At 43.3% G+C, this 24,765-nt stretch overlaps 1 protein-coding gene across 2 annotated transcripts in view; it reads left to right on the top strand.

The window, feature by feature from the left end:
- The first annotated feature begins 15,077 nt into the window (after positions 1-15,077).
- ppip5k1b (diphosphoinositol pentakisphosphate kinase 1b) overlaps positions 15,078-24,765 on the top strand; it is a 95,800-nt gene continuing 86,112 nt past the window's right edge. For both annotated transcript variants that reach the window (XM_080737573.1, XM_080737572.1), the window contains exon 1: positions 15,078-15,200. The gene's annotated coding sequence lies outside the window, so the exon portion shown is untranslated. The remainder of the gene's footprint in view (positions 15,201-24,765) is intronic.

Raw genomic sequence — 24,765 nt, 5'->3', positions numbered from 1 at the left:
TCACCGCTTCGCGGAACACTAAAACAACTGAAAAATCATCTGTAGGTTGCCAGATAGAAAAGAATCTGAGAAACCCAAAATGTTTGGCTTCTTGTGAAGCCAAAAATATTCAGGGGGGATTCCACAGCATTCAAAATAAATAACAAGTAAAGAATACTTAAGCAAAAGTACAAAAATATTGGCATCAAAATACAGTACTAAAAGTAAAAGCTGGCAGGCTACTCTTTATGGGTGCCAGGCTCCTATACAGTCAGAACTGTGATGCTTTTGTCAATGAGCAAATGAGGCTACTCGCCTTCAAATCCCACAATGCGCAGGGGCCCCTGCAAATTCAAATAAACATGTAGCAGAAGTGAGACCGTCCAAGTGGTAGAACTGACATTGAAGAAAAGACCTGAGCCAGAAAATTGCAAGTCTATAAGCTCACAGAGTGTCACAGGCACGTGTGTGTGCACGCGTGCGCATGCGTGCGTGTGTGAGTGTGTCATAAAGCTTTCTTTCACACTGGCCCGGCTGACCATCTTCCCCTCCTTCTCCAGCGTGCGGGTGCGTGCGTGTTTTCGTGCGTGCGTGAGTTCGTGTTTTATTGACACAACCTCTCACTGTCTATCAGGGGAAAGGGGCCTTTCTACAGCTCCTCTCCATAGAAATGAAAGGGAGCTTTATGGCCACCAGTGGGCTAAATATGTTCCTGTATATGGGTGTACATCTGTATGCATATGTGTATGTATACTGTATACTGTGATCCCTGCTAGCAGCACATGGGGCGTCTCTGGACAACCTGGATGCGCAGGAAATCAGCTGTTCTTTTATTTCCATTTCACTCTCATCACTCTTGGCAGACTTCAACTACAGTAGTAAGCTGCTATTAATGTTTCTGTCCCAGTTGTTGCACATGACATAGTCCTGTACAGTACACTTAAAATGAGTGTGAATATGGATATGAACACCTGGCCCCGTGCAGAAATATACCACGTTATATCATGTACAGCAGCCATAGTTACAGCTGCACTAATATTGCAGCCTGGAGGGAAATAGATAGATAGATAGATAGATAGATAGATAGATAGATAGATAGATAGATAGATAGATAGATGGAAATCAAGTACAAGTACTTACAAGTACTCGATTGTCACATTTACACACAATACAGCTGGTAGCAACATTGTAGGCAGTGAAATTCTTGTACATCAGCATTCCTCAACTGTGTGACGTGAAGGAATAACTACTGTACAGCCTTGTGGCCATGGTTGAAGCATCTTCCTTATCAGCCAGTCAACTCAGGATGGCGCCTGTAGAAGATCCCTGGAATACATGCTGAAACCCTTAAGTCTGTGGAGGAAGAAGAGCCATTATCTCAGCGCCTTGACAACGGTGCCCCGGTGTGACCAGCCTAGGTCCACACCCATGTGGACCCTGAGGAACATGAAGCTGCTCACTCTCTCCACTCGAGTCCCATTAATGTGAATGGGACTCAGAGTATTTCTACATTGCAATAGAGAATTTTAAATATTAGGCATAAGGGGTAAGGCAGCACACATGGGGCCCTTAGTTCTAGCCTCGTAAACCAGACTCTTCTTGCAGTTTACTAGGCTACCTTAGTTCCTCCCTGCACTCTTCCTCTGTAATCAAGTTCATTACAATGATGATGTCATCAGCAAACACTGTGATGAAGTTGGAGCTGTGTTTGGCCACACAGACGTGGACAGGGAGTAATCAGAGGCAGAGCACACATACTTGGGTGGCCCTGGTTGTCAGTGCGCAGGAGGTGCTGGTGACATGCTGTACCACCTGGGAACGTTCTGTCAGGAAGTACAGCATCAAGTTGCACAGGGTCCTGTTGAGTCCTACAAATAGGTCTATGAGCTTGATGGCAAGCTTTGAGGGCACAATAGTGAACTGTAGTCAATGAACTGCATTGACGGTGGACGGTGGATCTCAGAAGAGTTCTCAGCAGGACTTTTTTATTTTCATCATCTCCGCTACAGACTGAAGCCAGGGGGAGATTATGTTTTTGCTACTGTGTACCTGTGTGTCTGTCCATGGCTAATCTCACAAACCACTACACTGATCAGTGTTAGATTTCTAACACAGTGGCAGACAGTATGCACTGCCAGAATTCCAAGGCAATCAATTCCTGAATATTTTTCACATATTGTCATCTATTTTCTTGAGAATGTAAAATCATAGATCCACCATCCCATCAAGTTTATGGTGCCATACTTTATGTGAAACTATAAGACTGACTCCTAGCAGAGTTACATTCCACTGAGTGCACCTTTAGTCCTTGTACATGTAGGTGCAAACGTACCTATACAAGGATGATGGTGTTGAGAACTTCTGTATCAATTAGTAATTGTTGAAGATGGAGACACTACTTTACCACTTGGTGGTAAAGTAGTTATTTGAGGAAAGCAGGAAGGAAGCCTAGTTACTGTATATACAAAGATAAGAGAGGAACTTATCTACAAGCACACAACGCCTCGAGGCGTTGTGTAGCTTGTAGATCAGCTATTTTCACTAGTTTTGTGCAACAGTCTTCTGTGATGAAGCAGGGCTTTACTTTACGGAATACATTACAAATTTGAAACTTGGAGATACGAGGTTTCTGCCCGACAGTGACAACTTGCTTGTGTCACGGGACCATGCTGTACCCAAAACATACCACACCAGTCCCCTGCTGTGGTATTTGGACTTTATGATACTCGACCAGAATATCATAAGCCAAAAGGTGAACAGCATAGGCTAATAACAATTTACGACATTTTACCATAATTATTCCACATTATTCCATATTTTTCATGTACTTTAGGCTGTTTGGTTTTAGCTGATGTGAATGCTGACTCACCAGTTTTATTCATTGCTTTCACTGAGTGCTGCCAGTGTGTTTTCTGACTCAGTTACCATAGTTGACTCACATTCATAACTCAGTACTTCTATGATCATTATGAACCTCAACCACAGTCACATAACAGACACGTCTATGTTCTGGAGTTAATGCATCATGGCAAGTGATCGTCCTCTGCCCCTTTCTGGGTATTTCTCTCTCTCTCTCTCTCTCTCTCTCTCTCTCTCTCTCTCTCTCTCTCTCTCTCTCTCTCTCTCTCTCTCTCTCTCTCTCTCTCTCTCTCTCTCTCTCTCTCTCTCTCTCTCTCTCTCTCACGCACGCACGCACGCACGCACGCACGCACGCACGCACGCACGCACGCACGCACGCACGCACGCACGCACGCACGCACGCACGCACGCACGCACGCACACACACACACACACACACACACACACACACACACACACACACACACACACACACACACACACACACAGTCACCCACCCATACAGACAGTCCCCCACCCACACACCCAGTCATCCAGTCACCCACCCACCCACACACACATGTGAGGGGGTAGAAGTAGCGTTTTTTCCTTTTTTTGCATTGCTTTGGTAATTGTTTGTATTCCATTATTTCTTTTATCCAGAGCATGTTTTGTATGTTTTGTAGTAATGCTGTTTCTCCCTAAAACCCCTCCTCCAACTATGTGTGATCATGAGTGCGAACTGATAGGATAACTAGCGGCTGCTGCTCGGCCAATGTGAAGAGACTGATGTCATTCCTAACCAATGAGAGACTGCTGGAAGGAAGGGGCGGCCTTTATGAAGAGGGACTCAGTCACTCTGTCTTCGAACGTGAAAGGAGGAGGACGTGTGTGTGAGGCAGGTGAACAGGCAGAGGTGACCAGTGTTATGAGGGACTGAGGACAGACACAGGAGGGCATGAGCAGTGAGCCCTACCTAGAACTATTGATGATGAACTTGAGTGAGCTCCACAGTGCAACGCAGTGAGTCAGACAACATGGTGGCCCAGCGAAACCGGTGAAGTTCCGCGGACCATCTATCCTGACCAGGCGAGCCGAGACGAGCCGCTCTATCCGAGCTGACTAGAGGGGTCGCAGTGGTGACAGTGGTGTCGTGCGCAATACCCGCACAGGCAGCCATTGGCTGCCTCCGTGTGAGTAGAGAATCTGTGCACCATTTGTCTCTTCAAGCCACTGACCTGAGTTATGCCAATAAGTTAAAGTATACAAGGATACTGGCCTATTTTCCTTGTTCGCAGATACGAAGGCCTGAGACGTAGATGTTACTGAAGAGTTGCTGTGTCCCTCTACACGTCTTCTACTCACCCTGCTTATTATCATAATTATTATTATTATTATACCTGCCTGCGCCTATTAGTATTATATATATAACACACGTCCTAATTGAGCTAATGATTTGCAATATTCATATTATTATATATACGCCTTAAATTGCTAAAGCGGCGAATATTGCACCCGCACTTTAATTGTGCGGTGGGAATTGATAAAGGGAGGAAATTACCCGGGTTGTGATCTTATTGTTGGTTGTTTTTAGGTTTTTTAGTTAGAAGCGCTATTTAGGAGTGTTAGGGTTTTATTTGTGTTTTGAATGGTTTTATGGCGTATAGAAGCCCCTGTATTTTAGATAATAAAGAACTTGTTATACCTTTGGAAATACTGTGTCCGGCTCCTTCTCTCCTGGGTTTATATTGCTCTGAACACCTGAAAAACGTACCTGTGTGTCTTAAAAGGGTTATTATTATATATCTCCTTTTCCTCTTTTATAGAGGTGGCGTTGTCGGAAGTCTTATAATTATATATGGAAATGCTAATGATAATACTGAAATAGTACACTTGAATCAAAAGGTGTGTACTATAATTATTTATTTGCAAATCCAAGAAAGTAAGGTGTTGACAAAGAGTACCAGTTTATTCTGGCTGTTAATGTGAGTCTGGCCACTCTTACATTTGACGTGGGTCGGCAGGATCGGGTACAGAGCAATATAAAGGAGAGACTGAACAATTGTGTGTGATCTGAACTTGTGATTTATGATGATGATGATGCCGGTATATCCAGGTGCCCCATGGCTGCCTACGTTCAGAGGTACAGAAGGCGAAACTAAATACAGAGAGTGGAAAGAACAGATTAAGGGGCTATTGAGCACACAAAATGTTAACGAGGCTAAGCAGGTTGCTATTCTGCGACAAACTTTAACAGACAAGGCTAAACGACAGGTTGATGTGTTGGATGAGGGAGACCGAGACACAGTAGTGAAAATATTTACATGCTTAGATGGTGTATATAAAAGAACGATTCCTGTCGCAAAGGTGCGCTCTCAGTTTTTTAGTTGTACACAGCGCCCGGGGGAAAGTGTTAATGCCTTTATTTTAAGACTTAGAGAACTGTTCTGTGGGTTACGACGATACGATGCCACTACAGCCCCCTCCGAGGCCGTTCTCCGAGATCAGTTCCTCATGGGGTTAGCTGAGGGCCCACTTGGCCAAGCCCTGCGCATATATGCTCGACGTCACCCCGATGAAGACTTCGCCGCATTACGACAGGAGGCCTTGACCCTGGACATGGAACATGGAGGTACGCCAGCTACTGAAATTGCTTGTCATGCTATTAACCCAGTAACTGTCCCTGTGCCACCACAGACCTCTGCTTGGAGAGATGAACTGAAGCGAGAAATAATGGAGGACGTCAAAACACAGATGAAGGGGTTTACGAAGGAATTGATGAACGAAATCCGACCGCTCATGCAAGCCGCCGCTCCAGCTGTACGTCCCACACCGCCGCCACCGCAGCCATCCTACGCGCCACCGCAGTCAGCCTACGTGCCACCGGCACGCCGTTATGGGCCACCGCAGAGAAACGAATGGGATGGAGAGGGGAGGCCGATATGTCGACAATGTAAGCGGGCAGGCCATATAGCGAGGTTATGTAGAGACAAGCAGAAGTTCCTCAAGATGGTGACGGAGCAGAGCACGGAGATGGAGGAGCTACGTGGCCAGCTCAGGCAGGCCAAGACGGAGCTGAGGACCGCCACAGCCAAAGTGGAGGAGATGACCGAGCGGCTACAGACCGTACAGGATCAGATGCAGGGATGGGAGGAAGACGCAGCGGAGGCTCAGGATCTGAAGGAGGCCTCGGACTGGAGACTACAACAGCTTCAGTCAGCATTGAGTCAGTTAGAAGCCAGGTTAAAAGCAGCGTCTCAGGAGACAGAGGCAGTGCACAGAGAGCAGGCAGTGTGGGTGGGAAATGTGTGTGAGCTCCAGGGGAGGTGCGCCGCCCTTGAGGAGGAGCGCTACGAGGCCCTGGCTAAAGTCCACGACAGCGCTCAGCTCACTGAAGAGGCTACGTTACAGAAGGAGCAGGCCCTTCTGGGGGAGAAGCAAAGATGTGATGAATTGGAGAAGGCCAAGGAGACCATTAAGCAGCTGATCCAGGATGCTGCTGCCCACACCAGGAAAGAGGTGGAGAGTGTGCGTGAGCAGTGTAATGTCCAAATCCGCCACATGGCTGAGGAGCTGTCTGCCCTGCAGCGGGAGGGTGCAGGCAAGGAGTCTCAGATTGAGGGGCCCCGGAGAGAGAGGAGAGCCCAAGTGGAGGAGCCCCAGCGGGCTCTGCAGGAGCCAGGCCGCCAGACGGAGGATTCATCCCTATTGAAGAGAAGGCCAGAGGAGGGTTTGGAGAAGCTCCATGAGGCCCACTCTGACATGCAGAAGAAGAGGGAGGTTATTTACGACCTGGAACCCAAAGTGGACGGCAATATGGCAAAGAAGATTGATGAGCTCCAGGAGGTCTTGAGGAAGGAAGACGAGGACATGAGGGACATGTTGGAGTGTTGCATGCGCTACATGGAGAAGGCCAAGGTGATCAAGACTTTAGACCCCAGACAGCGCAAGCGTATGTACGAGCGGAGAGCAGGTAGGAAGTTGACTTCTTGGCGGGATAGAATAGTGCACAGTAATGTTTAAAGGTATGTGTATCTCCCAGCGACCAGCAGTGCGCACTGAGTTGATGCAGGAGCCGTGTTGGGGGTTTTCTCTTTTCGGTTGAGTTAGTCGCAGGGACTGCTAATGATCAAGTAGGGGGGAGTGTGAGGGGGTAGAAGTAGCGTTTTTTCCTTTTTTTGCATTGCTTTGGTAATTGTTTGTATTCCATTATTTCTTTTATCCAGAGCATGTTTTGTATGTTTTGTAGTAATGCTGTTTCTCCCTAAAACCCCTCCTCCAACTATGTGTGATCATGAGTGCGAACTGATAGGATAACTAGCGGCTGCTGCTCGGCCAATGTGAAGAGACTGATGTCATTCCTAACCAATGAGAGACTGCTGGAAGGAAGGGGCGGCCTTTATGAAGAGGGACTCAGTCACTCTGTCTTCGAACGTGAAAGGAGGAGGACGTGTGTGTGAGGCAGGTGAACAGGCAGAGGTGACCAGTGTTATGAGGGACTGAGGACAGACACAGGAGGGCATGAGCAGTGAGCCCTACCTAGAACTATTGATGATGAACTTGAGTGAGCTCCACAGTGCAACGCAGTGAGTCAGACAACATGGTGGCCCAGCGAAACCGGTGAAGTTCCGCGGACCATCTATCCTGACCAGGCGAGCCGAGACGAGCCGCTCTATCCGAGCTGACTAGAGGGGTCGCAGTGGTGACAGTGGTGTCGTGCGCAATACCCGCACAGGCAGCCATTGGCTGCCTCCGTGTGAGTAGAGAATCTGTGCACCATTTGTCTCTTCAAGCCACTGACCTGAGTTATGCCAATAAGTTAAAGTATACAAGGATACTGGCCTATTTTCCTTGTTCGCAGATACGAAGGCCTGAGACGTAGATGTTACTGAAGAGTTGCTGTGTCCCTCTACACGTCTTCTACTCACCCTGCTTATTATCATAATTATTATTATTATTATACCTGCCTGCGCCTATTAGTATTATATATATAACACACGTCCTAATTGAGCTAATGATTTGCAATATTCATATTATTATATATACGCCTTAAATTGCTAAAGCGGCGAATATTGCACCCGCACTTTAATTGTGCGGTGGGAATTGATAAAGGGAGGAAATTACCCGGGTTGTGATCTTATTGTTGGTTGTTTTTAGGTTTTTTAGTTAGAAGCGCTATTTAGGAGTGTTAGGGTTTTATTTGTGTTTTGAATGGTTTTATGGCGTATAGAAGCCCCTGTATTTTAGATAATAAAGAACTTGTTATACCTTTGGAAATACTGTGTCCGGCTCCTTCTCTCCTGGGTTTATATTGCTCTGAACACCTGAAAAACGTACCTGTGTGTCTTAAAAGGGTTATTATTATATATCTCCTTTTCCTCTTTTATAGAGGTGGCGTTGTCGGAAGTCTTATAATTATATATGGAAATGCTAATGATAATACTGAAATAGTACACTTGAATCAAAAGGTGTGTACTATAATTATTTATTTGCAAATCCAAGAAAGTAAGGTGTTGACAAAGAGTACCAGTTTATTCTGGCTGTTAATGTGAGTCTGGCCACTCTTACACACACACACACACACACACACACACACACACACACACACACACACACACACACACACACACACACACACACACACACACACACACACACACACACACACACACACACACACACACACACACACACACACACACACACACACATTGAACATTCTAATCCACCATTAGTGACCCAAGTACACATCACTCCCATCAGTGGAAACTCTGTGAGGGAAGTTTCCTGTTTTAACGGTTTTTATTTGGCAATGAAGTTAATTTAGTAACAGAACACATTTTAACAGACTTCACTCTATAGCCTGATACCGCACACACACACACACACACACACACACACACACACACACACACACACACACACACACACACACACACACACACACACACACACACACACACACACACACACACACACCGTCTCTGTATTTTGTTGTGAGGCATGTCAAGATTTGATATTTTTAAAGATAATTAAAAAAAGATAACACAGATATAAGCAAATGAAAATAAAAATAAATACCACATAAAACCAGAAATCAATGATTTACAAACATTTTCTAACTAATCAGTTGTAAAAACCTCTTCACCCCGGGTGTCCTCTCTTCTTTTCGCTGTCGAAAATTAACACTAGGCCTATAAATCGCAGACAACTCAACCTGGCAGCTCCATGGGAGCTTTTACTCATACACGGGTGATACACAATTCAGTTGATGCAATATTGTAGGCCTACCCATCAGGGTAACTGGAACGCTTGCCCCAAAACACACTTGCCCCCATTGTTTTTCACAGACCGCTTGACTAAGGTCAAGGTTAGGATTAAGGTTAGGTTTAGACATAGTTTTACTGACATTAAGGATTAAGGTAGGCATTTTACTCAGTTTGTGTGTAGGAATATTATCTGGTGGCGACCGTTCCGAGATCGCCGGATTAGACCTGGGGAGAGCGTGTTTTAGGGCGAGTGTTCTTGCATTCCCCATTAATGGTTGCTGGACTTGTTAGGGCTGAATAGTATCTAATACAAAACAGCAACACATGTATTCAACCAATCCACATGGAGGAAGGAGGTACGTTGGTACAACAACGACCTTCTTTAGATAAGACAATCAATACAGCTGATTAATTATCTATTCCAATATGATGTATTCGTTGATTTAAGAACCCTGAGCCATGCATATTGCTTGACATCTTCAGACTTACAAGAGAAAATGATTTACAGCTTTGCAACTTCAATCAGATCAGCATTAGTAACAAGCGTCTTACTGAAGAACCCAATGAACTCTGAAAGAGAAGAAGAAAGAGCTTCTCAGAGATGTTTCATCACATTGGGGGGGGGGTGTTCAGTCACATTACATAATTTCTAATGAATGCTTAAAGAGGCTTGAATGTTGCCAGAGATGCGGTGTGTGTGGTGTGTGTGTGTGTGTGTGTGTGTGTGTGTGTGTGTGTGTGTGTGTGTGTGTGTGTGTGTGTGTGCGTGCGTGCGTGCGTGCGTGCGTGCGTGCGTGCGTGCGTGAGTGCGTGCGTGCGTGCGTGCGTGTGTTTGAGAGAAAGAGAGAGAGACAGACAGACAGACAGACAGACAGACAGACAGACAGACAGACAGACATACAGAGTCAGGGAAGAGAGGAAGAACAGAGGAGAGGAGCAGAAGAGAAGAGCAGAGGACATGGTGAAGAGATGAAAGGCAGGAGAGGCTGAGGAGGAGGAGGAGGAGGAGGAGGAGGAGGAGGAGGGGGGGGGGGGTGGATGGATGGATGTGAGGGAGACAGGATTAGAGTAAGAGAGGAAGTGAAGCGAGAAGAGTCACTTATTGGCTTTTAGGGAACACTAATTCCTTATGCCAGTGCACAGACTGGGCACTCATTCCCCTGTTACACCATGGGATTGGGAGCCTCCTCTCCACATTCTCCTGTCAGACTGCCAGGCCCACATTAGCCACAGCAGCCAGTCCGTCTGCATGGTAGAGACCCACAACGGACATGGGTTATAAGAGTCATTCTACAGCAGGGGTCTTCAATGTTTTCAGGCCAATTAAGGACCCCTTAGTTGAGAGAGAGAGATGAAGCAGGGACCCCCACAACCTCTTCATACTGTAGATTCCATATAGTTTCATTGTTTGAAGGCACGATCATCAGTAGGCCTATATATTTTGGATTCATGTTGATGTGGGTTTTCAGATATTTAACCACTTGAACCGTCAATACTTGATAAACTTGACTTTTCACTCTGTAGTCTGCTCTTTTTCCCCTCCAAAGCTCTTTGCCAAAAATAGCTGATCTACAAGCTCACAATGCATGTTGTGAGCTTGTAGATCTGCTATTTTTGGCTAAAGTTCTCCGAATATGGACGCTAGAGTTCAAGTGGTTAATATAAAAAAGGGGAAAAAAACAAGTTTCTATCACACAAAGATTTGGAGGAGCCCCGTAGTAACTCTGAGGACCACCTAAGGGTCCCGGACCCCCTGTTGAAGACCCCTGTTCTACAGGTTCTGTCAGAGACCAAATGGACGTGGCCCTATACGTTGGCGTCCCTGCAGACTGGCTACAGACGTAAAGCCTTTTAGCCGTCTATAACCTCTGTTCCGTCACAGACCAACTAGACACAGCCTTATGAGTTTAAATCTATAGGAGAATGGGAGTCTACAGCCACCTTATAAGTTGTCATAGGCTCTGTGCCACCAGACACCGACTTATAAGAGGCTGTCTATAGACTCAAGTTTCAAACCAAAGACCGACTATGGACACACACAGCCATATAAGAGGCCATAGACATTCTCTAGTGAGAGAGTGTACATACTCTTATAAGACAGGGATAGGGATAGGGAAATACAGGTGCCAGAGACAGCACAGCAGTTCAGGTACAGGTAGTTCATTTTAGTTAATAAATAACAGCCTGACATATCCCCCATCCTTGTTGTATTCTAGGTGGGAGAGGGTGACATACCGGTACAATACCTGGGAGATAGTGTCATTTGTGGATCTGTTTGAACTCTGTTCCAACAGAGATTTTCAATAGACACAGCCTTATCAGCGGCTGTCTGTAGATACAGTCCCACCAGAGACTGTCTATCTATCTATACATACATTTCAGAAGTGACCAGACCGGTGCATTCGATCTACTGCCCAGACCGGTGCATTCTATCTACGACCCAAAGCAGTCCAATTGGCTAGGACTGATCACGTGGCACACGTGCCGACGTCCTCACGTCACACCAGCGCCATACGTGCAGACGTAAAGTCAACACAAGGCTAACAGTTAGCTAAACAAATGATGTACTCACGTTTGCATAGTCAATAGCACTACTGTCCACATTCCAGTACATTCCATGACTTAGGCACCAGTCCCGATCACATTTACATAATCTTCATGTATGTACATCCCTTAACAGCAACGTAACGTTAGTCTTTTTAATTCGCGGAGTTCTTAACCGGAAGTGCGTCCGGCGGTCAAATATGTCCGACCGGAAACGTGCTGCGGCACAATAGTTCCGCCACAATAGTTCCCCCCCCAATTTTTTATTTTATTTAAAAAAATATATATATTTTTTTCAAAAACTTTTTTTTTTCAAAAAACTTTTTTTTTCAAAAAACTTTTTTTTTTCAAAAAACTTTTTTTTCCAAAAAACTTTTTTTTTTTTCAAAAAACTTTTTTTTTAGCCATATGAGCTTTTCACGTTAACAACGAGGCGAGGGGGCGTAGATGTGAGCGGCGCGTAGCACCGCGAACCTCTAGTGCAGTACATTCCATCCTAGAGGCTCAGTGCAGCAGCACTAGTGTCAGTCTGTTATAGATACTCAAATTTAACACTAGTCAGGCTTTTTTTTTTTTTGCTGTAACCTAGTCATGGTCAATTTACCCTTAAATACAGAGCTTGTAGATCGGCTATTTTAAAGTCCCCCCCCTTTAAAGTCCCTTACGTTATTTTTGCCTAATAACATAAGGGATAAGGCCCGGAGGTCTTTATGTTTCACCCAGTGTATGTTTTCATTTCAGGCCCTTGGTACAATGACAGATGACTGTAGCTCCCTCATCTGGATGATCAGGAATGACACAGAAATGTGAGGACAGGTCATGCAACTAAAACTCTTCAACTACATTTTTGTAAATGTCCGTAAGAGACCATTGTTCAATTCTATTCTTTTCTATTTCATTCTTCACCTTCACCAACCTTTTTTCTTTTATGTCAGACAGTCGATTAGTTATTTGATGAGTTCATTAGTTAGTAAACAGAGAAAGCAACAGTAGGTCTAGATGGTAGATGTGAAACATCATCTGAAGATGTTTCATAGGGTATACATATTGAGGTTTGACACATCTGCTTTATGTTTAGTTAGTGTGAGTTTATTTTTATCTGGGAAATATTCTGTTCTCATACCAGTGTTATGTTATTCCACAGACAGGAGGCCCTCATGACACACACACACACACACACACACACACACACACACACACACACACACACACACACACACACACACACACCCCGGCCAGCTGACTGATTACGTGTGGTTGTGGTTGTGATTGTTAATTATTACAAAGATTATATTTCCTCATTCCCAACAATCTATAAAGATTCTGAAATGGAAAAACAAAAGATTAAGAACAAATGTGAGAATATCTCCCATTTTGACGATAGCACAGGCCAAGGTGACTGTCGGTCAGACGGTCAGAATATAGCACAGATGTGGAGGGCTCGACCTCGCGTGATAACCAGTGGCATTATAGGGAAAAAGAGTTCTGAAACAGTGCGACAATTCTTCGATCTTACCGCCAGGTGGCAATGGGGTGGCAACGATGAAGCAATTTCTGACGTTTAAAAAGCTGTTACGCCGAACTTTGTGACTTATTAAGATGGTGTTTGACTTTGTTTCAGCCAAGTGTTATATTGTACAAACTGTAAGACGTATACAGATACAATACAATATGCTAATATGGTTCAGGGCCCAGGGGCGTGTTAAATTTAAAAGGTATGTTGCTGCTTGTTAAGCAGCAACATAGCCTACCCTTTAAATTTACAAGCAGCTTGTAGATACCATAAGCTCCCTCCTTGATTGATTGACTGAGTTGAAATTTAAGTTTCAGTCAGTCAGTCAATCAATCAATCAATCAATCAATCAATCAATCAATCAATCAATCAATCAATCAATCAGTTTTGGTTGTAAAATAACATGCAGCAACACTGCTAGAATCAAAGACAAAATTACTCTGGATCTATTTTTCAGGAATATGTAGGTCTATAGATATAATAGCATACTATATAACCCTATTGTTGTAGACATAACAGGACAATACAATCTGTAGATCATGGACCATGCCACACTTAGGAAGTGTACTGTACGGAAATATAATTGGGATGCCATTAAATTGCATTTTCCGGACTTTCCATCTCAAAGGCATTGCTGATCTAATCTGAGTTCCCAGAGTTCTCGCATAAAAACAGGATCGAATGTGATTGAATTGGTCTAAAAAGACACTGAACACTGACTGACTGGATTCATTTCAAGTAAACATTTAAAATTATGCACAGCCCTGACCCCTGACCCTGACCCATAGTCCTACACAACTAAAACTACCTGCTGCACTTTTGTGACTTTGGGATAGGATGGAACTTCTGCATGGGATGTTTTTGCTGTGTGTTATTTTGTACACAGAGTTTTTGCTGTGTGTTATTTTGTACACAGAGTTAAATGACCCTTGATGATTGGATTGTGTATGCATCAGTATCCCTAAATATTAATATTGGTATTATTCTGCTATCCTACTTAACTGTTGTGTTTAAGTGTTACTAGAATGATCTGGAGTAAACAGAACACAACTACAAACTGAGACAGGAATGAAACAGAAGTTTATCATTGTTATTAATATTAATATTAATGTTAATATTTTTGTTCCCTCAAATCCTACAGTAACTCTTTATTCTAAAAATAAGGAACCATAGCAACAGCGACCTCTGGAGTCACCCATTTCAGTGGGTCACCAAGTTCTTTTTAACAGCCTTTAAGAGGAAAGAGAAACTCAACTCATTGCTGGCAGGCGTGAACTTTGGCAGCTGCGTCAACTGAAACAGTATATTCGGAATTCGGGAATTGGATCGTCTTTTATCTTCGAAATAATTGCTTTGTGTTTAATTTGCAGTTTATACAAAAATCTGCTCTAAAACCGCATACAACATTATTCACATAGGATCGGGCCTAGAGACAGGTGCTTGTATTTTTTGTGGTGTAAAGTAACTATATTTACTCAAGTTTTGAGGTAGCCTACTTTTACTTTACTGGAGTATTCTACTCCACTACATCACACGATCACAGTGGCAAATATTGTACTTTTACTAGTCTCCACTACAATTATATGAAAACTTTAGTTACTTTGAAGATTTTGATTATTATTACAAAACATACATTAACCACTTCAGCCCTAAATGGATTTTGGCGATGTGAAAACAGCAGATCTACAAGCTCACAATGTGTCGCAGATCTGCTATTTTCAATTTTTTTTAATACATTTTAAGTAACTTGTGAAATAATGGGATATTCTGCACAATGAGTACTTTTACTTTTGATACCAAGACTTTTGTACTTTTACTCGAGTACATTTACTTTTTCCACCACTGTCTGCCCTCGTATACATGCCCATTTTATTGTGAAATTCACACCCGGAAGCCGTATCTTTGTTTTTGCCGATACACTTGACAGCAATAACTTTGGCGTCTTGTACTCATGTGTGAGTAGTGTGAGCCACAGAAGAACTGCATCACACGCAGTGCTGTAACAAAGTAACAAAGCAGAACCATAAGGAAGTTGACAGCTGACTGGTGTTCAGCCGGTGAGTTCAGCACACTTTTCCCGTTTTCACTGTCGTCTTGCTGGGTTGTGTTTTGTCACTTAAAAGTGACTTAAAGGTTGACTTTCTCAGGATAAGAAGATATGGTTTCGTGTCAGATATAATCGTCTTTGACTGGTTATGGGCGGCAGATGAGATTTACGTTTTTTAATTGTTCTTTTTATAGCTCTGTGTGCGTGGTCTGGGCGTACACTTTGGGATGCGCCTTCCTTAAACAATCTGTAGTGTTGTGGCTTTACATTGCACTCACGCTTGTTTATGTGATGCCACCTGTAGATCTTACAGCTGCATTATTCAATATACGATATCAATGTGTCTGCGTTTTCCATTCTAACAAAAAATAAAACTAAACTCCCTCCCATGCTGCTCAGTTGGAGAACTAGAATGTTTCATTCTGTAATAAAACGTACAGCTCCCGCTCGCCGTTTCGTCTCCGCGGTTAATGGTCACTTGGTCATTCAGTGGTCAAACAAAGCGTCGACCCGACGTGCCTGTCAGTGTGCAGTGACTATCTGTCCTGAATCTATTATAGGAGACATTACTTTGATGTTACTTTTGTTTGCCAATTCTGGACTGCACCCACGGGGATTAGCATTGTCTCTGTCATGTTCTCTTCTTAATATGGACAGACAGAGGTATACACTACAGCAGGGGTCTTCAACGTTTTCAGGCCGGGGACCCCCAAACTGATGGGGAGATGGAGCAGGGACCCCCTACCACCTCGTAGGGTGGGGGGGTCGGGGCTACGACATATTTTTTATTTTAAACATGTACAAGTTACAGCGAGCAGGGTGGGCCGTAGCACTACCATTTCTAAACATACTACTTATTAACTGAGAACCAATAATATCAACAATCTGTCAATTGCATAGTAAATGTATTCAAGCTATTCAAAATGGATAGAATCAAGATTTATTTTTCACATAAATGTGGAAAAAAAAAGAAAAAAAACATTTTTTGAAATCTTTTTTTTTTTTTTTTGCAATAATTTCGCGGACCCCCTGCAGTACCTCCGCGGACCCCCTAGGGGTCGCGGACCCCCTGTTGAAGACCCCTGCACTACAGTATACGCATCTTCTCCATGACTCACATTTCACACAGTCACAGTCATGCAGTGTGATTTATTGCTTAGACTTACTGCAGTAGTGTGCCCTCTTTTGAGGCAATGTCAGAATCTCTGAACAGCTGTGCAGGCCCGGATTTATATGACATGAGGCCCCTGGGCAAGGGGAAATAAAGAGGCCCTCGTGCGCGCGCAAAAATTCCACCTCCGGTCCACCTGACCACACCGTGACCTCACCTTCGGACCGGCCCGTGCATAATCTGACTGTGTATCCTCATTGGCTCATTGGAAGGGTCTAAAGCGGATACAGAATTGGAGTTTGCGTGCATGTGTGTATACAGCCTATGTGTGTGGAAAGTACCGGATACATAGAGTGGGCGGGCTTTAGACTGCACTAAGCTTTCAGAGCAGCTACATGCAGTGCGGCCAGCAGAGCAGAAGCTCTCAATAATAAAACAAAATGTACTGTAACTAAACACAAATATCACTTTATTTGGATTGCAATACTTTAAAATGTCATCATTAAATTTACTCATTCAGGGTCTTTTCAAAATGGCTTCCAAGTTCCACAACGCCTCCCTCTCCATAGTCTTCCATGTAATTCATAGTGCACGGATCATGCACGCCCATGCCTAGATCATGCACCACGTGTGTCCACACTGTTCACAGCTTTCAAACAAAAAAATCCGAATGGAAATCCGTTCAGGCATTCATGAGCTAGCAGCCATTATGTTTTCTTGAAATGTAAACAAACGTGGCTGCCATGTTTTTTGGTATGGGGGTTAAACATGGAATTTCGCGATTGCGATCATGCCTACTAAATTTTTTGGGGTCCAAAAAATTTTTTTTGAAATTTTTTTTTTTTTTTTTTTTTTTTTTTTTTTTTGAGGCCCCCCTCCCCTGAGGCCCCTGGGCTCGTGCCCACCCTAGCCCAATGGTAAGTCCGGCCCTGCAGCTGTGACCTGAGAAACTCTGCTTGGTTCCCATCAGAATATAGGCCAGTAACCTGGCTGCTATTCATACAAGACTTCTTAAATCTTAACCACTTATGTTTGACCCAATATGGTTGACCACAATGACCAGAGTCCCTCAGGGCCTACAGTATGTGCAGTATGCTAGTGTATTTTTTTATGTTTTCTGTTGTTGTGGCAAAGCTTTATTTTCTGTGAAACCCTTCCCCACAAAAAGGATGATGGGGTTTTAGTGGTTCAACAACAAAGGACAATATACCTGTACACTATACTGAATTGTAAAAGGTGTGTGTGTGTGTGTGTGTGTGTGTGTGTGTGTGTGTGTGTGTGTGTGTGTGTGTGTGTGTGTGTGTGTGTGTGTGTGTGTGTGTGTGTGTGTGTGTGTGTGTGTGTGTGTGTGTGTGTGTGTGTGTGTGTGTGTGTGTGTGTGTGTGCGCGTGGGTGGGTGGGTGGGTGGGTGTGGTAGAAGATCTCAGACAGCAGCTTCGGTGACAGTGTCTGAATTTATCCATAATACTGTATATTTGTGGCCTCAAGTCTGTAATGTGTGTTGCATTGCCTTGCGCTATAGGCTTATGAGATGTGCATGTTGTCTTAGCCAGTACGACCAAATTCTTGTAATGTAAATTCCTTGTTCTTTGTCAAAGTGGATTATTCTATAGCACAAATATTCACTCAACTTAACACTGTGGCCAGGTGGGATATGATACACTTGTTGAGGACGGTATTGTCAATATTATTGGAAATAAAAACAGATAGAGCAATGTACTGTCAGCATCATGTATCTATTGTACAGTATAAGTTGGATCTGTGGTACAGTAGGCTCGTATTAGCTATCCAGCATCACTTAAAATGAACTGAATAGTAAAGCTGGCCTTCTTGCATAGATCACTGACATTGATTGTACACACTTTCAGTATTTAGTTTAATCTTATCCAGGGTGTTTTACAGTGAGTGCAACTTTGTGTTTTAACTTGATAAGTGACAGTTACAATTAGTTAGACAATAAGCTGTGCTCTTACAAAGAGCAGCTGTCCGTGGAATAATCTTCAAACCAAAAAACGATAACAACCAACAAGTGCAAGGTCATAGGCTACTTTCACCCAGAAAGATGTGCAATGAGAAAGACATGGTGAAATCGCAGTAGTTTAATTCCTAGGTTATTTGAGTACAGCACACTGACATCATCATTGTCTTGATGTTTTACACTTGGAGCACCTAGAATAGGCAGCTGTAATAAAATACGGAATAGAGGGTCATGGTCACAGTAGGCAGCTGCAGATAAGTCCATGTAAAGTTCTAGACATTTTCATTTGGCAACAGTCCGCCATTCCGAAACACCGCTATTCCGAAGCAGGGTTAGGGTTAGGTTTAGGGTTAGGGTTAGGGTTAGGGGTAGGGTTAGGGGTAGGGTTAGGGTTAGTTAGGGTTAGGGTTAGGGTAAGGGTTAGGGTTAGGGTTAGGGTTAGGGGTAGGGTTAGGGTTAGAAGTCAACGTTCGGAATAGCGGTGTTTCGGAATGGCGGGGTGTAACCTTTTCATTTATATTAGAGAGATAGAATGGTAAAGCCAATATATTTTGTGTATCCCGCTTATTTATTCTCCCATTCAGGCTATATTCTTTCGTATTCTATATTCTCTGTATTTTTGGGCTGCAAGTTGCAACTATCGATTATTTTATTGAGCAAACAATTTGCTTCATGTCACTCCCAAATATCTCCTTTTTTCCTGTCTCTGTATCACTGTACTATCAATAAAGTCAGAAAAAAGCCTGACATAATGACAAACCAGTATAACGCCTTAAGGGCAAGAAGCGACAAGGTCGTACACAGGGGCTATCATTTTGGTTATGAGTTGTATTTATGGCTGCATAACATGCCATTGAGCTACCACTGCAACTGCAGCATCTATTTTGGTTTGTTCTTTCAGGGTCCTAACGGTACTTGTTAGGACCCTGTTGAGATAAATATATTCTCAAGGAAACATTTTGTGCAATGACTTAACTAGTTTTTGACTTTAACACTGGGACGCAGATGTTGTACTGTCCATGAAGTCAGACAGTAGAAGTATATATTAAATAATACAATTGCTGAGGGGCACGGTGTCGCCTCACAGTTAGAGGGTCCTGGGTTCGATTCCCACTGGGGGCATGTTCTCTCCTTCCCATACCCATGGGGTTGGCGAAGGGCCTTTCTGTGTGGAGTTTGCATATTCACCCTGTGTCCCCTAGGCTAGGGTAGGTACCCTCACAAAAAAAAAACATGCATCCTAGTCTCTATACTGCCTGCCCCTGGCCACATTTAGAGAAAAATAAATGATACAATTGCCTGTACCTCCTTGATCTATAGATTGTTGCACACTGCTGTTTTTTTGGCCGAATATAGGAGCGAATTTCGGAGCACGTAAATAAAGAAATCAACGTCACGTCACGTCACGTCACGTTATGTCAACTCCGCCCGTTTCATATTTATTTTTGGACCACTGGGTCCCTTGCTCTCTCTCTATCTCTCTCTCTCCTTGCCCTGAAAAACACATTTCGCAATGAAAAAACAGCAGTGTACAACCAGCTTTACCTTCTCCAGAGAGAACACCTGCCTGTTATCTCCTTGAGTCTATTATATGAATCGGGGTGTACGTGTATTCCTGCTCTATAGGTTGCCTTCTGCATAAGGATTATTGAATCTAATCATTAACAGGTTTGTTAATGATTTGGCCTCAAACTGCTTACTGGCCTTAAGATAAGGATTTCAGACCATACAATTCTAATGACCTTAGATCATTTCACAATAAATGCTCCTTGTCATTCTGTATTTTGATCTTGATCTGCACCATTGTATACTGTATGTGCTATACCCATGACTTTAGCAACATGGTGGCTAAAACACTGACTGTATTCAGTCACTGTGCAGCAGGTGACAGCCCATTTATGAAGACATAACCCCAGTGTCTTTCATGACAGCTTAAGGAGGAGAGAGAGTCGGATAGGAAAGAAATGTCTCTTTCCCCTCGTAGCATTTAAAGGGCTTATTCATGAAGATTCATAGTTCAGAGTTCAGACAGACCAAACTCAATAACTAAAACATTTTGGGGTTTATAGCAAAACATTTGCAGCCCTATGTGTATGTAGTCATGATGGAGGATGCAGGATTTCTGCATTATTAAAGTGAGCTGAGCTTTCCGCTCTTCTGCTGACATTTCAGCAAGTACAGCAAATTATTATAACTACAGTTGTGATCAAAAGTTTACATACACTTGTAAAGAAAATGTATGTCATGGCAGTTTTGACTTTCCAATCATTTCTAAATGTATTATTTTTCTGTGATTAGAGCAAATACCTCTTTGTCACACAAAATAAATTACTGCTGAGAGAAGATTGTTCAGGATGATCAAGAGTAAACCTAGAACCACCAAAAAGCAGGTCTGCAATGAATTAGAAGCTGCTGGACAGCGTTCAAGGTCAAATTAGTTTTACATCACCATGCAAGATGTTTGAAGTGGCACCTTCAGGCTCTACTAAAGTTTGCGGCTGATCACATGGACAGAGACAAGGCCTTCTTGAGGACTTCTGTGGTCAGATGAAATTAAGGTGCCACTTCTGGAGCAAGTGCTTCCATCTTGCATGGCTGGCTCTTAGCCCATGGTGATGTAAAACACTCTTGATTGTGGATGCTGAGTTCCTGCAGCTTCTAATTCATTGCAGACCTGCTTTTTGGTGGTTCTAGGTTTACTTTTGATCATCCTGACCAACGTAGGTGATAGTTTCGCTTTCTTTCTGATCTTGGTAGTGACAACACTGTGCCATACATCCATCCATCGTCACCCGCTCATCCAGAGTCGGGTTGCAGGGCCAAACTTCCCTTTCCTGAGCAACATTAGCATTTAACAACTTCATCCTGGGGGATCCCGAAGCGTCCCCAGGCCAGTGTGCAGATGTAATCGCCCCATCTGGCCGTTGGTCTGCCATGGGGTCTCTTCCCAGTGGGACATGCAGTTTTTACTTACTTAAAAACAATTGCTGCACATTTTGCTTATTTGATTGACACAACTTTCTACATGGGACCTTCACTTAGCATTGCTGTATGTTTTTTTTACCCAGCTAATTTGGTCACATTTCATATTAGCATTGCTGTATGTATATTTTCGACTCAGCAGATTTGGCCACATTTTCAGAAAACCCATAATAAATTCATGAAAGTAAATGGTATACCATGGGGATTTTTTTGTGTGGCAAAAGAAGTATTTGCTGATTTTGCTCTAATCAACCCATCTCAGAAAAATAATAATTTTAGAAATGATTGGAAAGTCTAAACCGCTAAAGGGCCGACACTTTGTTTACATCCTAGTCTATAGACTAGAATGTAAACAAAGTGTCGGTCTGACAATGGCCAAAATGATTATTTTATCATTATTTTACGCTTTTTGTGGTCATTTTTGAATAGAAACACATATATGAAGCTTATTATTTTATAAAATATTTCCGAAACATTATTTTTATTTTAGCATCCGTTTTTCAAGAAAAAGTTGACTATAGGTCCTTTAAGCTTTGAAACATGAATTAGCAGGAAATTCCAAACTGCAGTTAAAGGTAGGGTGTATAGAGTAGACTAGAGTGTTTGTTCAGTAAAAAGGGGTTTCCCTGTTCCTCCAGTTCTTGATTAAACAGTTTGCATTTTCAGGTCGAGACTCCGGATACCAATTTTATTCAATCAGGAGAAAGAACTCACACAGGATAAACAAGTGAATTTGGAGGTGATGATGACGCAAAGAAATGAGCAGACAAAATTGGAACTGGAACACTAACATTGAAGCAGATGAATGCATACTTTCTCCCGATTGGTTGAAGATTGGCCACCCACCTGAAACATATTATTCTTTTATTACCTGGAGAGGTGCAGAGACCCCTGCCACTGAACAAACACACTATAGCAATGATTACTATAAAAATGTAGTGCTTTAAAGGTAGGATAAGTGTTTTTATTTAATTCAAATAATAACAAAATGGGTCTATTTTCTGATAGTATGAGTGTTTGGTTCATATTTGGATTTCAGCCTTATCTCCTGTGAGGAGAAAAAAGCAAATATCACTTTTTAATTGAAAAAAAATCTTGATACTGCTGTCGAATAGTCAATCTGCAATACCCTAATCGGTCACATGTCTAGTCAGAATCATGGATTTCCGAAGACGGAAGTGGCCATAATTATTTGGCCAAGAGGGTGGAACTGGGATACGCGTCGCGTTGCTATGCCTCTATCTTGATCTCCGTCGTCTATTGTAGCGACAATCGTAATGTAGCCATATCCTAAGCATATACCCTGCTCTAGATGGGACCATCATTTACAAAATGGACATCATATTGGTTCTGAGAGGAAATATCTCTTCAAATGGTGGTCCATGGCTCAAATGCGGAATAAATAATGGACCTTGATTGGTTGAAAACCACTGCCCTAATGGATAGGCAAGCTAGCTTATCATTGGCACAGCGCTCCACAGCATCTTATCAGTGACACAGCGATAGTGCGACCTCTGTCATACAAGCAGCAGACTGCAGACTTCCTGCAGCGGACGGACTCAAAGGTTAAAAGCCTTTTACAGGAGCTGCCGTGTTGATCTGTTTGGCTTGCATTTTGTGACAGAGACAGGTGACTCATTGAGGCCTGATTACATCGGAGGGGATGTTTTCAATCGGCCTCCTTTCATGTTATTTTAGGCAGTTTCGAGGAACTCCTTGTTGCTTGTGGATTGTTTGTCCTTGTTCTTTGTCCCAGATCTGCTCTAAGTACAGCTCAATTTTACATTTTAGGCTGATGTTCTTCACCAAACTGATTTATAATGAGCGCAACATTAGAATATTGGCTTCAGCTCTTTCGTGCTGAGACATAACATACATACAACACATAGATGTACTGACATAGATAAGAGCACATGCCGTGGTAGTGCAAGGCCTATGATGATCATTAATCTATAATATCTCTTCCTGTTCAGCATTGAGAATCTTTCTCCCCAGCAATCGCCATGCCGAACAAACATGCACCTGTCGGTGGTTGGACTAACATGCACAAGAAGACACTTTTTGCACGCACGCACGCACGCACGGACGCACGCACGCACGCACGCACGCACGCACGCACGCACGCACGCGCACACGCACACGCACACGCACACGCACACACACACACACACACAGTGACAATATACAGTATGTATTTTACATCATGTTTATTATCATCAGGTTTATTATCAATACATTTTCAGGCCTGAAAATCATAATAGGCCAGTCATCTCTCCATATGGTTCAAGGAACCACAAACATACTTTGTAACTCCCCCCCCTGACTTCACATTCTCATCTTATTTGATGATCTGATTGTTTTGTGCTTATATTGATACAATCTGGGAACCCATCATCAAAGAAAGGGTGACGCCCACTCTGTCTATCTCTCTTCCTTTGACTCTGTCTCGAGAGATTGATATTGATAGTACAGCAGTATAACAAATAAGGTGGGAGAGTAGGGAAGTGACATGCAGCAAACGGTCTCTCATCCAGTACATATCCAGTTGTGACAGAGCCAAATATCAATTGCTAGATATAGAAACGCCCGTGAAGAAATAGCTATAATCGTGGCCAAATCTTCTTGCAGTGTTTTTCACACACAACGAGCAAAACCTTGGCGAGCAAAGCCCGATCGCAGATCGCTGTTTTTGCCAGTGAGCGCCAAAAATGGTCGGCGACAGCACAATTGGCTCAAAAATTCTTTTGGGGGGGACTTTCTGTGGAGATAGCATAGCATTCATACTTGTGGTTTATTATAGTGCAAGTAGCGGAAAGATACTCACACTAAAAGTTCCACTCACTTCTGTCGTTCCTATTAAAAACCTCAACACCTGGGGGCGCCCGCTGGCCTAGTGGTCCAGGCGCATACCACATACTAGGCTATGATGCCTGCTGGCGTGGCCGGTTCGATTCCCCATCCGGACGACCTTTGCCACATGTCATTCCCCATCTCGCTCCCCATTTCTTGTCAGTCTACTATCATATCAAATAAAGGCATAACAAAGCCCCCCAAAAAAGTGCTATATACTGTACTGATACACATATAGGATACGAGAGATTCATTTTTTCTTTAGCAATCATTCAATTATTGGTGCGATTTCAGTTACATTTTGTATTTTACATTACAGTAGAGACTAGACTAGAGTGTTTATTTTATTGGTCTGGGCAAATTGGGCAATATCCCCCTGCTCCCAGAACGCATGGAAATGGCTCAGGCAGGGTTGTTAGTTCCATATATTTATGAGTTTGTTTATCAGTGTTGGTGTTACACAGAGAGAGGAGCTTCCTCTGGGTTTAGTGAGGCCTGTCAACACCTGCAGGGCTCAAAGCTGATGAGTTATCACTGGGTCACTGTATCCCCAAACGATACCTGACACCTCAACCCCTACCCTATGTCACACAGACACACACACGCCACACGCGCGCACACACACACACACAAACACACGCTCACTCTTATGTC

This window comes from Nannobrachium achirus (genome assembly GCF_963921795.1).
Source record: "Nannobrachium achirus genome assembly, chromosome: 11".
NCBI lineage: Eukaryota > Metazoa > Chordata > Actinopteri > Myctophiformes > Myctophidae > Nannobrachium > Nannobrachium achirus.
The sequence above is the reverse complement of the archived record's forward strand: the minus strand, read 5'-3'. Positions and strand labels throughout refer to the sequence as shown.